The sequence below is a fragment of the Saccostrea echinata genome, unplaced genomic scaffold, assembly GCF_033153115.1.
Source record: "Saccostrea echinata isolate AGI-Se365-2 ecotype Australia unplaced genomic scaffold, CSIRO_AGI_Sech_v1 ptg000030l, whole genome shotgun sequence".
NCBI lineage: Eukaryota > Metazoa > Mollusca > Bivalvia > Ostreida > Ostreidae > Saccostrea > Saccostrea echinata.
The window spans coordinates 16842932-16856400 of NW_026889779.1; the positions used below are offsets into that span (position 1 = coordinate 16842932).

The 13469-nt window shown below is 32.8% G+C and overlaps 1 protein-coding gene across 1 annotated transcript in view; it reads left to right on the top strand.

Annotated features, from left to right (window-relative positions):
• The window catches only part of LOC133197424 (geranylgeranyl transferase type-2 subunit beta-like), a 163952-nt gene extending 150698 nt beyond the window's left edge, over positions 1-13254 (top strand). Inside the window, exon 9 of the transcript XR_009722427.1 lies at positions 13241-13254. The gene's annotated coding sequence lies outside the window, so the exon portion shown is untranslated. The remainder of the gene's footprint in view (positions 1-13240) is intronic.
• Positions 13255-13469: the final 215 nt, after the last annotated feature.

Below are 13469 nucleotides of genomic sequence, written 5' to 3' on the forward strand. Positions count from 1 at the left end.
TCAAATCATGACCCCCAGGGATAGAGTGGGGCCACAACAGAGGATACATATTTTACACCTGGGATCATTTAGCAAAAAATTAAAAAAAAAAAAAACTTTAAAAATTTTTCTCTATTTTATAGACTGGCAGGGCCAATGTGACTCAGGTGTTCGGCGTGGTCCTTTACCTCTTGTTTAAATTATTATTAGCAAGGTTTTTTTTTCAGTTTTGGCCAGTAGCCTTCATTATTAGAGATGGGTTTTTTTAAATCCCAAAGACATTTCTGTTACCAAGTTAGAGCGAGAAAAGAAGATAATCCTACGTATATCTTAAAGGAATAGCAAAGAATAAAAAATGAAAGGAGTTTGGTGTAGAGATTACTCATATACATATACTTTTTATTTCCTGAAAAAATACACTATTCTGGATTCAAATAAACACTGGCTTAGTGCCATTTTTGTATATCAAGATACATCAAGATAGCAAATATAAGTATGATAATGCTTACAAATACCTACACGAACACTATTTTGAGAACAGACGCTTGCCCAATAACTAAACCAAGTGCATTTTTTTCTCGGAATGATTTTTTTATGTATATCTTGTCTATATAGATATGTATGAAGAGATCATGTCCTGGCAATAAGGAAGTTGGTCACAGAGTTTCTGTTTTGGTTTTAGTTTTTTTTTCCCTTTCAAAGTATTTTTTCAAGTATTCAATTCCTGTGCAGTGCATCTTGAGATAATCGCGAGTGAATTTTTGAATGTTTATGTCTTTATCCTTCTGTTTTTGTTTGTTTGTTTTTGAGGGGTGGTGTTTGTTTTGTTTTCGCTGTGTTTTGTTTTGTTTTTTAAAATTATTATTTATTAATTTTTCTTTTATATTTTTTGTTTTTTGTTTTGTTTTTGGCTGTATCATACGTTAAACTCTGAAAGTGAATTATGCTATTGTAAATTATTTTTGAATCCCCATTAATCCCAAAAGATTCAACATTGTCGTCTGATTTGTTAAAATTTTCACCCTTAAGGAAAAACAGAGTTTTATCAGTCTGAGACAAGTCTTATTGTAAAGATTAAGTTTTCAATATATTTATTGAATTTGAAGGAAAGATCTGTTTAACACAATTATTTTTAAAAGAAATAAAACCATCAAAACTCCCCATACACCTATGATATAGGTTTAACTGTATATCTAACAATTTACATTATTGATTTTTTTAAAAATAGAACTAGTTTACTTATTAGTTTACATAGACAAGGAAACAAAAACAGGAAAAAAAATCACGAAAAAGGTATCATTTCAATACACAGATGCCTGACTTTGTGTATAAAAAGGGAAATAAATAAGGAAATAAAATATTTATCCCTTTATATAAGTATCTCTTCTTTCGTGCCTCTTTCAAAGATCCACGTTTTTGCCAAGCCTTTCCTATAAGTGTCTTAATGATGCAGATGACTCATCTCTTCTATGTCCAAAAAGCCTGTTATGCTTTATATAGCATGTGAATTTTTTCAAGCATTGTATTGAGTTAATAAATGAAAGGTTGTCGCTTAAGCAAAAATATATATTATGTAATGTGTTCCGTCTAACTAAGTAGATGACTTCTTTTTTATTCCATTAAACGAAATTATAATTTCTTCTCTTTCAGTTTAAGTTTAATGTGTTCCATCCAATTAACTTTACGATTCCTTGTATACAGTTGTTATGTGGGCTTATACATTATTCATTTGCCTAAAATTCAAAGGAAATTATGTATTTACTTTCATATATATATATTTTGTGCTCCCCATCCCCTTAAGTCGGTGACTCCTTGTAGAGGCTTTTTTTTCTTGAGCCTGTGCATATTCAGTCACCGCATAAACAAATGCTCTTTATTTGCAGTGATTTACGATTTCTTGTTCTAATTTTTTCCCCGTTCGGTTAAAACCATTATTAAAGGTTTAAGTGTTACATTTAAAATAAAATGGTAACCATCCGGGGAAAAACAAAAGAATCATACAGTGAACTCGCTTACATGGCACCGAGCTAGCTTCAATTTGGTGATCCACAGTTTGGCATACGAAGTTTTTCTCTCATTTATCAATGGAATCGAATCATGCACCGTATATCATAGTAAGGGGTTTGACAATTTAGATCCATTAATGTGTAAAAAATACGAAATGCTAGGACTTTTAACCCCTTTAATATGTCTAACATGTATAATTCACAAGAGAATGTTTCTTGTTTGCATGTTTATAATAATCGTTTACATGTCATGAATATTCATGTCATTGTTATCTCTACTATTGCAAATAAAATGACAGTCCATGAAAAGACCCGTGACAACATTAACAGCTTAGATTCTCCCAGCAGCTGCCAGGGTCTGGCGATGTAGACTTTATTTCCATATACATCCGCTGCTATCAGATAGATCAAAGACCAGACTTTAATACAATAACTGGCATCACATGACGAAAATTGAGATAAGTGTTCCTTAAACTTCAATCAAATTACAAAATTGCATTAAATCAAACAAAATTAGAAAGTGAAATTTAGCTCTTATCGGGGGATCATCGCAGATACCAACTAAATGTAATGAGAAAAATGGGGTTTCATCTTTTATACTGGAAATATTAAATGAATATCACAGATTGGATGCACAGGGCACAGATCCAATTTCAGAAAATTAAATCATCCATTGAGAACAGTTATTGAGTAAATAAATTGGATAAAGTTTATATTCCATGATTGGAAGCGCCATTCGGAAAATTGTTATTTGAGCTCTGGAAATTAAATTCTATGTCGGAATCTTTAATCACTGACGATCTTGTGGGGCTTCTAATCATATCGAATTACTTAACAAAAACCAAATGTGTTGTTAACACTGTTTACACGGAATCATAGAGGAAATGAGAAAAGACCTATGTAACACAACGGATAAATGTATTAACCTTAAAGTCTAAAAATCACTTATTACTTTGTAGTTAGAGTCCAATTTTCCTAATTAATTTAGAGCAAATATTAATATATATGAGTATGTGTGTGGGTGTTTAAATATATAAAAAGATATTCAGTTACGTAATAATTCTAAAACGTGACATTATGAATTCAGTCACCAGCGTCACGTTATAAGAAAACTGCTGTGCAGAAGAACTAGGTTGTGGAAAAATTCTGATATAATTCATTGCATCATATTTATTTATAAAATTTCAAGTGTTATTATTTACAAAGCTTCCAAATACTTAGCCTAAGTACTATATCAAGATTGTTAATACAGTAAGACTGTAAGCATGTGTAAATATTGTATAATTGGTTTGTGCACATGAGATAGAATTTTGTTCTATCCTTGGCTCTTTCATAGCGAGAAAAAATTGCATCTTTAAATTTTTTTTTAAAAAAAAATATTGTAATCATAAAATTGTAATTATTGTAAAAAAAAAAATAGCTACCCTACAATGTTCATTCTTTCTTTTGTATTAAATCTGTTTTTGAATTCAATCCTCTCTCTCTCTCTCTCTCTCTCAGCTGGACAAACATTAAACAAAGACTTTGTCATTACACTTGTAGAGCAGATTTTGTGTCACTGAATTTCCGATCCGATACTCTTTGTCATGTCTAAGCATGAAGTCTGCAAACGTGTTAGTTATTGAATAATGGTTTCAACACCCAGTAGACAATCTCACAATTTAGCTCAAAAATATTAAAACAAATCTGCTAAACAGTTTTGCCTAGTATTTAATTAAAATTTATCGTTGATTCTCTTTTAATCAGATAAGAAACCTTAGTGATTGTCATCACATTTCATCTCCGTCATTTGGGGTGAGATATGTTTGATAAAAAGAGCTTACGGCTGCTTATCACGCTAAATCGAATACGATTTGTTCAGGGTGAGCGCTAATGTTGACAACAGTCACACAGGATGAAGGCACGTTTGATAGCGGTACAACAGATAGCATCGCCTGTCGGAGGTCCATGCAGAAGAATTGCATGTTCTTTCCGTTGAATCTTGGAGCAGGTGTTTAAGATCAGTCTGCCTACGTCAGATATGAACACTCTATAGGACTTTAATTTTCATTTCAAACCAATACACAGATATATTTTGCTTTAGAACAGCCGCTAGAAGAAAACAGAATTTTCATGGATTTCAAGTGGTGCCTTACAGAAGTTTAATTGATAGAATTTACTTATATCACAGAGCGAGTTATTTTTGAAGATTTTGAATAAGATATGTCATTAATAATAATTAATTTCCTCACTTTTGGGGGGGGGGGGTATTCAGAATCTGAATTCACCAAACACAAAAGTTGTCATGCGATGTTAGCCATCGAGAAATTTTTTGCTACAATATACCACAGATACTCAAATTGTCAAAATGACCAATTACACATTGTATACGCGTGTTTTACACAATCAAACATTGTTTTACATGGAAAGTGAAATTTATGATTTCGCCAACGAGAGAAGAAATATTGGTTTTGGCGTTGCTGTTTGTCCGCCTGTGTCACAAAATCGTCTCCAGTGTTACAACGCACTTTGAAAAATTACGCACTTTGAAAAAAAAATTCAAAGTGCGTTAATTTTGGGACCACGATAACGCACTTTGAAAAAAAATATTTCTTTTCAAAGTGCGTTAATATCGACCATATTAACGCACTTTGAAAAAAAAATGTGCTTGGCTTGGTCAATATTTTTGCAAATTTTAGGTATGATAAATAATTATTTGAACCTGGTCGGATAACTTTTAGGTGATGACGTCTGGATCTGAGATATAGACGTTTTAAAGATTTTTAGGAGTTGTCTTGTTTCCAAAGGTTCTCGTAACTGTTATAAAAGGGAAATGGGTCTTAGAAATAATGGAGGAATGATTGTTAAATAGCACAGTTTCGTTTCTTTTTCTTTTCTTTTCTTTTTTTAAATTTTATCCAGTCTCTAATAAGTTCGGTAGATGTAGGTGTCGATAAGTGACTTAAAGCATCGCATTTTTCTTAGGGAAAAGGGAGCAATTATGATTTTTCCATACCATGAAAATTCTCTCTCTCTCTCTCTCTCTCATCTATTTTTCTATCACATTCATCTATCTATCTATTGTGAACATACATGAAACAATGGTTGACTCATTTGTTTGATAGTAAGAAAATAAACCTTAGCCACATTACTCACTCGACAGAAATTTTTACCTCGTTCACTATATAATAACTTTTCCTCAAAAAAGTTTTGCAATCATATTACTTCTAAATCTGTAATTTGATATCATAAAAACGCTAGACATGTCAAATAGCATGTTTTAATTACCATGTAAATGCATTTTTTCTGAGGAATCATTATGGATACATTTTGAATAAAGGTTATGCGGCTCTCTTCTTTAATATAATAGGGTGCGTATTTTTTTTATTTTTTTTTAGGAAAGCTTATCTCAATTTTTTCATCTATTTTACGTTAACTCAAATTTAATGAGAGAAATAATATCAATGTCATACTAGTTATGTAAATACATATATTTGTGTAGGAAAGATAGAGAGTTGGACTGAGGGACTTTCTACCTGTTTTCTTCTCGTTCTCGATGAGGGTAGATCAATTAATCAGTTTTTTGGAAGAAATATAACAAATTAATGCTGTCTATCATTAAAATCTAAGTCCAGAATTTTGTTTTATACGTATTTTTTCAAAGTGCGTCAAATGTCTCCATGGTAAAACATGTTGATGTACACTTTTAACGCACTTTGAAAAAAATTTCAAAGTGCGTTGATTTTGTCCAAAATTTAACGCACTTTGAAAATTTTTTTCAAAGTGCGCTCATTTTGTCCCAATTTTAACGCACTTTGAAAAATTTTTTCAAAGTGCGTAATTTTTTCGAAGTGTGTTGCCACACTGCAGGCCATAATTTAAGAAAGCTTTCGAAAAATTTTTAGTATATTGTTGCCCACAACCTAAAAGTATATAAACTTGCCTCAAGGTCATACTTCAAGGTCAGTGTCATTGGACTAAGAGATAGAGAAATGTTTTAGATTTTTGAACGATATGACATACCCTTGACTGTATTGTATTCAATTGAGCATGCTGATGACCCATAATAACAGGTGTATTGTGGCCTTGAATCAAAGATATATCTTAGATATCAAGATCATTGAACTGTGAAATAGTGAATGTGTCTTAAGGAAGCTCTAAACACTAATGAAAAATGCTTTTTGGGCTTTGAGAAGAATATATCGTATAAAGGTACACATATTCATTGTATCTAGTTCATTTTCAACATAGGGTGCCTGCCTTATTTCTGCAGAAAAAATGTTCAAAGACAATGAACAATTTGTGAATAGAAATAACTGTTGTTTACTTGCATCGGGAAAATTAATGGAAATAATGTATTTGATTTCTTAATCTTGGTCTAACATAACATTAAGAATACTTTTTTTCATAAAAAAAATTGTGTCATTAACTGTAGATACCCATTTATACTATTTTTCTTCTAAGGGCAGATCACTCTAACTCAATAAAACTACTCTACAAATAGAACTCTTTAGTGTGCAGTGTTAAGAGCTTCCTTAAGGCCATTTCTTTTAAGCCCTGATTAGAATGGATCCAAACACTGAGTTTTGTTTTGTTTTGTTTTTTTTCCTGGTGTTCCAAAGGTATTTCATGACCTTGAAATTTAAAAGTCATGTCTACAAGGTGAAGGTCATATAAGTATGGGGAATACATCCCTTTTTATAAAACAAAAAGAATATACCTGGAAAATATGAAAGCCCTAGCAGCAACCATTGAAAAGATATGGAAAAGGTTAAAGTTTTTCAAAAGTAAGTCAAACATCAAGGTCAAGGTAAAAATTAATGGTACCCAAGGAAAGGCCTTCTCACAAGAAATACACATGTGAAATATGAAAGCGCTAGCACCAACCATTCAAAAGATATGGCCAAGGTTAAAGGTTTTCAAAAGTAGGTCAAACTCCAAAGTCACGGTCAAAGGGTCAAAGTTGGTATCCTAAGTAAGGTCTTGTCACAAGGATTGCATAAGTGAAGTATGAAAGCCCTAGAACCAACTTTTCAAAGGAAATGGCCAAGGTAAAAGTTTTCCAAAAGTAGGTCAAACTCCAAGGTCAAGGTCAATCGGTTATAATTGTTGGCATCTAAAGGAATGGCTTGTCACAAGGATTACACATGAGAGAAAATGAAAGCCCTAGCACCAACTGTTCAAAAGTTATGGCCAAGTTAAAAGTTTTCCAAAAGGTCAAACTCAAAGGTCAAGGTCAAAGGGTCAAAATTGATGGTATCCAAAGGAAGGTCTTGTCACATGGATTACATATGTAAAGAATGAAAGCCCTAGCACCAACCAATCAAAAGATATGGCCATTGTTAAAGTTTTTCAAAAGTAGGTAAAACTCCAAGGTCAAGGTCAAAGTTATTTGGATCCAGAAAAAAGTCTTGTCACAAGGATTACACATGTGAAGTATGAAAGCCCTAACATCAACCGTTCAAAAGTTATAGCCGATGTTAAAGTTTTTCAAAAGTAGGTCAAACTCCAAGGTCAAGGTCAAAGGGTCAATGTTGTTGGTATCCAATGGAAGGACATGTCACAAGGATTACACATGTGAAGTATGAAAGCCCTAGCATCAACCGTTCAAAAGTTATGGCCAAGGTTAAAGTTGGGGAACATTTTGTAAAACTGGGTCGAACTCCAAGGTCAAAAGGCCAAATATGATGGTACTCAAAGAAAGGTCTTGTCACAAGGATTACACATGTGAAGTATGAAAGCCCTAGTTCCAACCAGTCAAAAGTTTTAAGCAATGTTAAAGTTTTTGCAGACAAACAGACAGACAGACAGACAGACGGACGGACAGGGTAAAAACTATATACCCCGAATCTTCGATACGGGGGCATAAAAAACAAAACATCTAGTTATAAATATTTTGAATTGTTGACGATAACATAGCATCCGAACTCGTGTAATATTAGATCTGTACTTGTAAAGAATAAATTTTGCAAATAAAGCCCGAAATGCCTGCAACAAAGTGCATGCTTACTCCTCTACATGTAACATTACACTAGGTATAAAGTGATGCCCGTAATCTATAGTTTCTTCTCCCCATTTGGGGCCTCTGTATCAAATGAGATGGTAATTTAATTAGTCTCGCTTTCTCCAGACTCTCGCTCTCGAGACTTTGCACAAGCGAGAGACTCTCGCTCGTGCAAAGTCGGTCTGGGGAAAGCGAGGCTATGATTTAATTAAACGTATGCTTTCGTTTTCGATAAACAGCCGTGACCCCCCCCCCCCACCCCCCCCCCCCCAAGAGAGAAAAGTATGGTGGTGGACACGGTTGGCGGATCTAAGTTACTGACAATTTTTAATGTAACTAACAACTAACAATAGTTAAATAAGTGGAATTTTAGTGAGACGCAAATTTAGCGATTTGTCCTTAGAAATCAGTATCTAATCACAGCGAAAAGTCATTTTAGCGGTTTTATGGTGCATAGAAAGATAACGGCACCTTCTAATTCGGAATAAATTGTGAGCGATATTTAATTTTAGCGACCTTAACACCCTCTCTAAAAATGCCAAATTTGAATCTCTTAGAAGTAAGTCTTCTTGTTTTAAGATTATCATTAACTTTCAATAGAAACTACTAAAAATCCGATTTTCCGCGCTTATGTGGATTTCAGTTAATATTTTAATAAAGAAATTGAATATCATTATAGATTATTAACTTCCAGATTTTTATCAACTGAGATATCTATAGACGTACGGTTTTGTTTTATCTACCAATTAAGCTTGTTTTAGTTGAGTACACTGTAATATTAAATACTCTATTGAAAGTATTTTTTTTTAACAATATTTATATTAAAGCTGGAACAGTATGTAAATAATTTGTATACAATAAGGGGGTTATCATCTTTTTTTATGATACTGATGAATAATACTTGATTGTGAATCTTTATTTTCTATTACTAGCAAGTTTATCACCATGTTCAAGTATTATTATTCAATGTCTGTGTCTTCACCTATTATACAAGGAGAGGGTGTGCATAGGCTTTGCTTGTTGCCCAATCCTTATTGAATTACTCAATAAAATATGTTTAAATCAAGCTTGTTTTAAAAAAAAATCTTATATTACACAAGTGCAAAGCGTTTTTCTGTACATAACTACATGTACAAAATTCACGATATCTTTTTGGTTCATTGTCTATATATTTGTTTCAAATCATTTTATTTCTTTGACGATTTCTTCGAAGTGGAAATCAGTTTTAGCCTTTCAGAGATACTGACTAACAAACTTCCCATTTTGCAACGTGCTTAAGAATGTAACGAATAGGTGGTGATAATAACTTTTTTATTACCACGTTTATATTACATATACATATATCTATGTAATATTAAACATGCCATACATTAATTTTGTTTGCTTCATGTGTTGTTTATCAATTTACATGACTCAGTCAATTGCCTATTTGACCTCAATTAATGCACAGAAATTATCAATATATAGACTGATATAATACATTTTTATTTAATAATAATATTGGATACATATTAAAAATGCTAGTAAATTTGTAATAAGTAGAGAGATTTCTCATTATTACTTAATTCACACTTACCACCCAGTAAGCGACAAGATGATATAATAACTTTTGGGATTGTCAAAGGTATTTTCGTTTGTTTTATTCATTCAAAGCTGTATCTTTTCATTGATTTGAAATTTTTCATTTTTAAATAGATATTTTAAAATAAGATAATCGCACAAGCAGGATTTTATTTAATTTTTTATTTAAAAAATACTCTCCGTTATATTCATGTCATACAGATGACCTATTTTCATTTTAAGCGAAAACAGCGAAAACAATATTCTAGTATTCCCTTGTTTTTTCTTGTGTTTTTGCTTTATTTCAATTTTCAGCATGACATCATGAATGCATCCACTCAACTTCTTCGTTGTGTTTGAATTAAGACCGATTACTTTCGTTTCGGAGTTGCTCAATGTGGTTGAAACCTTTTACAGAAACCAATGCATTTACCAAGGAAACTTCTTTTATTACTATATATTTATCTTCATAAATTTTCATCAAATCGTGTCTAGGAGGAAAACACAAACATCAATTCAAATCAATTACAAGGCAGTAAATTTGTCGATCCAAGGGAATTAATACAGACCCAATTTATCATTTTCAAACTAGATCGGAAGACTCGGACCGGTTATCATTCCGGTATTTATGCGCGTCAAGGGACTACTTTCATCGGATAATCCAGACATGAAATGAGACTCGTGTTTAAAGTATCTCCGCGATGGTCAAAGCTCAATCAAGCGATTACATTTCGTTTATCATGGCTACTTTAGTCACTACATTTCTTTTTTAACTTGCACTTAATTCTTTAGAGTCCTTCTTCTGTTAATCCTTCCTAATGATAGATAACTCGATGGCCCATAATGCCTCTTAGCCATGCGCATCGATTTTTCTATCACGTCTGCTGATTTTTCCATGTGATTATCGTGTTAACTTCAAGACATGATGAGTGATTTTCTGATAAATCAATCTTATCAATCTATCATTTACCATACTATGTTCCGTACATTGCCATGACTTGTCCATAACCGAAAAAAGAACCGTACAGTTTCAACCTCAAATATTGAATCCTGCCCTCGCATCAACTTCATCATGAACATTTTATTATGTATGCAACCACATTGACTGATAAACACAATGGAGACATTTATCGCACACTTTCATTGCCTTATATAAACATTTGCAAATATTTTTTTTTCTTCTAAAAATGTTTATTTCTTGCTTTCTTATATAAGAGTCATGAGGTCATGACGTTATTTTGGTTGCAGTTTGACACAGCGTAAAGGTCGTTGGTGTAATATTTCTTATCCAAATAATTACCTCAAATATAAAAATGCAAATATAACAATGTTAAAAAGTGGGAAATAAACTTCGTTGGTGCGCGATCAAATCTACGCACTCAACTCATTTTGTTGGTTCCATTGCGAACTTTGGTAATGGTTCTCCCTGGTTTCCATAGCATACGAATTCCATCTGTTCATTTAAAATAATTTTCATGTATTTTGATTAAGAACTACAAGAAAGTAAGTCAAATTTAACGTGCTAAAATTAGTACTAAAGAGCTAAAATTAGAATTTTTTCTTTGAAACATTTATAAATGTGTAAGTACCCAATATTATACTACAAACTCTCTTTAGTTGTATATTTTTTCCCGGTCATGACAAGGAGCACGCGGCGGGTATAACCGGTCGGCAGCTGGGGATGTTCATTCCTCCATGGCACTTGATTCCACCTCTGATGTTTTTGGAGGTCCGCGTTTGCTCTGCTTCCGATTTGTATTGTTTAAATGGACTTTGGGCTTCAATACTGTTCGTTATCTCCATATTTCATTGGGCACCTTATAATGGACGGTATTCATGATGTTTCAAATGCACCCTTCGAATAAATATACTTTATGAACAGTCTTTTTTTTAAATGACAATTATCATTATATTACTATACGTGCATAGGTATTGCAGCTGTAACATTCTGTTTTGGGGTCAGACAAGGTGATGTTTTCTTTGCATTTTCATAAAACCTTCTTCTTCGTGATCTTAAAAATGAAACTAAAATGAGTAAAAATGTTATGATTCAAAATGAGTAAAAATGGTGATATTCAACGACGTGAAAATATGTTTTAGATCCTAGGAACGTGTTCTGCTAATTATATGAGTTCTTTGGAAACCCCGAAGCATGCAAGTGACTCTTGAAATTCAATACGACATAATCGTGCATTCTAACATCTCTTGGAAATTCTGTAAATCCATGTCGCCATCATCAGTGAAGGAGTACACCCTGAAAGAGCGTGCTGCACAGAAAGGAAATCTTTTAAATGTGGTTTCTCCTACATTTTGAACCATGTAAGACCTGGTTAAAAAACCGACAACAACAACAACAAAACAGTGTTCTCACCTTTGTTCTCTTTGGCTGTAAATTGTGAAAGATTTTAACACCCCAGCCCTTCCCAAAAATTTATTAAGCATATTGGAATTACCAACTTTAAAAAAATATTACGTGGCACTAATAAGCTTCCATACAAAAACTATATAAACTGATATTTCATTAAGATTTACGATGTTGAATTTTTAAATTTCATTTGAGTAATTAAAAAGAAAAAAGAAAAGAAAATTATGTTTAAAGCCACTGAAGCCTTTAATTTTGTTATAATTTTGTTTAATAAGCCCGGTTTCATAACTTCTATCTCAGCTGACAGCAATGTCTAAGGACTTCATATGTTAATCCTCTCAGACCACAATTTAAAGATGTATATGAGTTTTCCTAACAAAAATGGCAGCGGTCCCTAGTTATGTTTGGACTTGACATTGGCACATATTTCTCAGCAAGGCCGTCTTATGGGGATGGGATGGGGTTGCTAACTGTTAAGTAGGGTTTGATCGCACTCTCTTGAAAAACAAAATCGAAAATAATTTTTTAATTCATTATCCATGTGACAATAAGGACTTCCCCTGGTATCAGAAGTCACGAAAATGGCCCCTACTTAAAAAAATATTCTGGCTTAAGAGAAAGATACCCCTCAAAGACCATCCCCCAGCACACCTCTTTCCAGAAACCTAGTGACTCGCCTGTTCACTTATAACCATAAATGTTTCTATTTTTGGATTTTAAAATGTTGGTCGGTTAGCACGTGTTTCGCTGACTTCTTTTTCAACACTCCTAGACGCAGTAGACAATTAGGACGCGTAATAAGCTGGTTTGCAGATGTGTTCACCTGCATAAACAAGCTGATGACGAACGTATCATTTGTCTTACCTACATGTCCTTCAGTAACAAATTGAAAATAGGTCACTGTTTTGAAATTAAAATCTCTAGGAGGGGTTAGGAGTGGGGATGTAAGCAACCAGCTCCCTATAAAACGATATTGATATGATAGTTGTGCTTTCTGAGGGAAAAGTATTAAATTTAAAACAATATATATATATATATATATATATATATATATATATATATATATATATATATATATATATATATATATATATATATATATAAAAGTTTTCATTTTTAGAGTTTCAGTGGGATTTGACATGAAGTCGGTCACGTGATCAAATTCTTTAACAGTAGGTAACCTTATTTCATTGTTACCAAGAATAGTTTGAGAGACGTTTCATTTCCGAACACAAAAAGTTATGACTGTAGAAGTAAAAATGAATCACTCTAGTCACTATTGAGACCAGTTGCTATCTGATTTTGTCGGTCGTCTAGAGTTGCCTGTTAGTTTTTAAACAGTTTCAGTTTATTCTCTGGACCGGCTGAATCAATCTCCACCAATTCGGTAAAAGGCATCTATGGGCAAACAGGAACAAAAATTGTGAATTTCATTGTCTCTGCCTCCTTGAGGCCTGAGGGGTGGGGAAAAAACCCATTAAAATTAATGCAGTCTTCAAAAATATTGGATATCCAACAGGCAAATTATTGGCATTATGATAATAAGTAATGAACCCTTTCCCAAAATCATGACCCT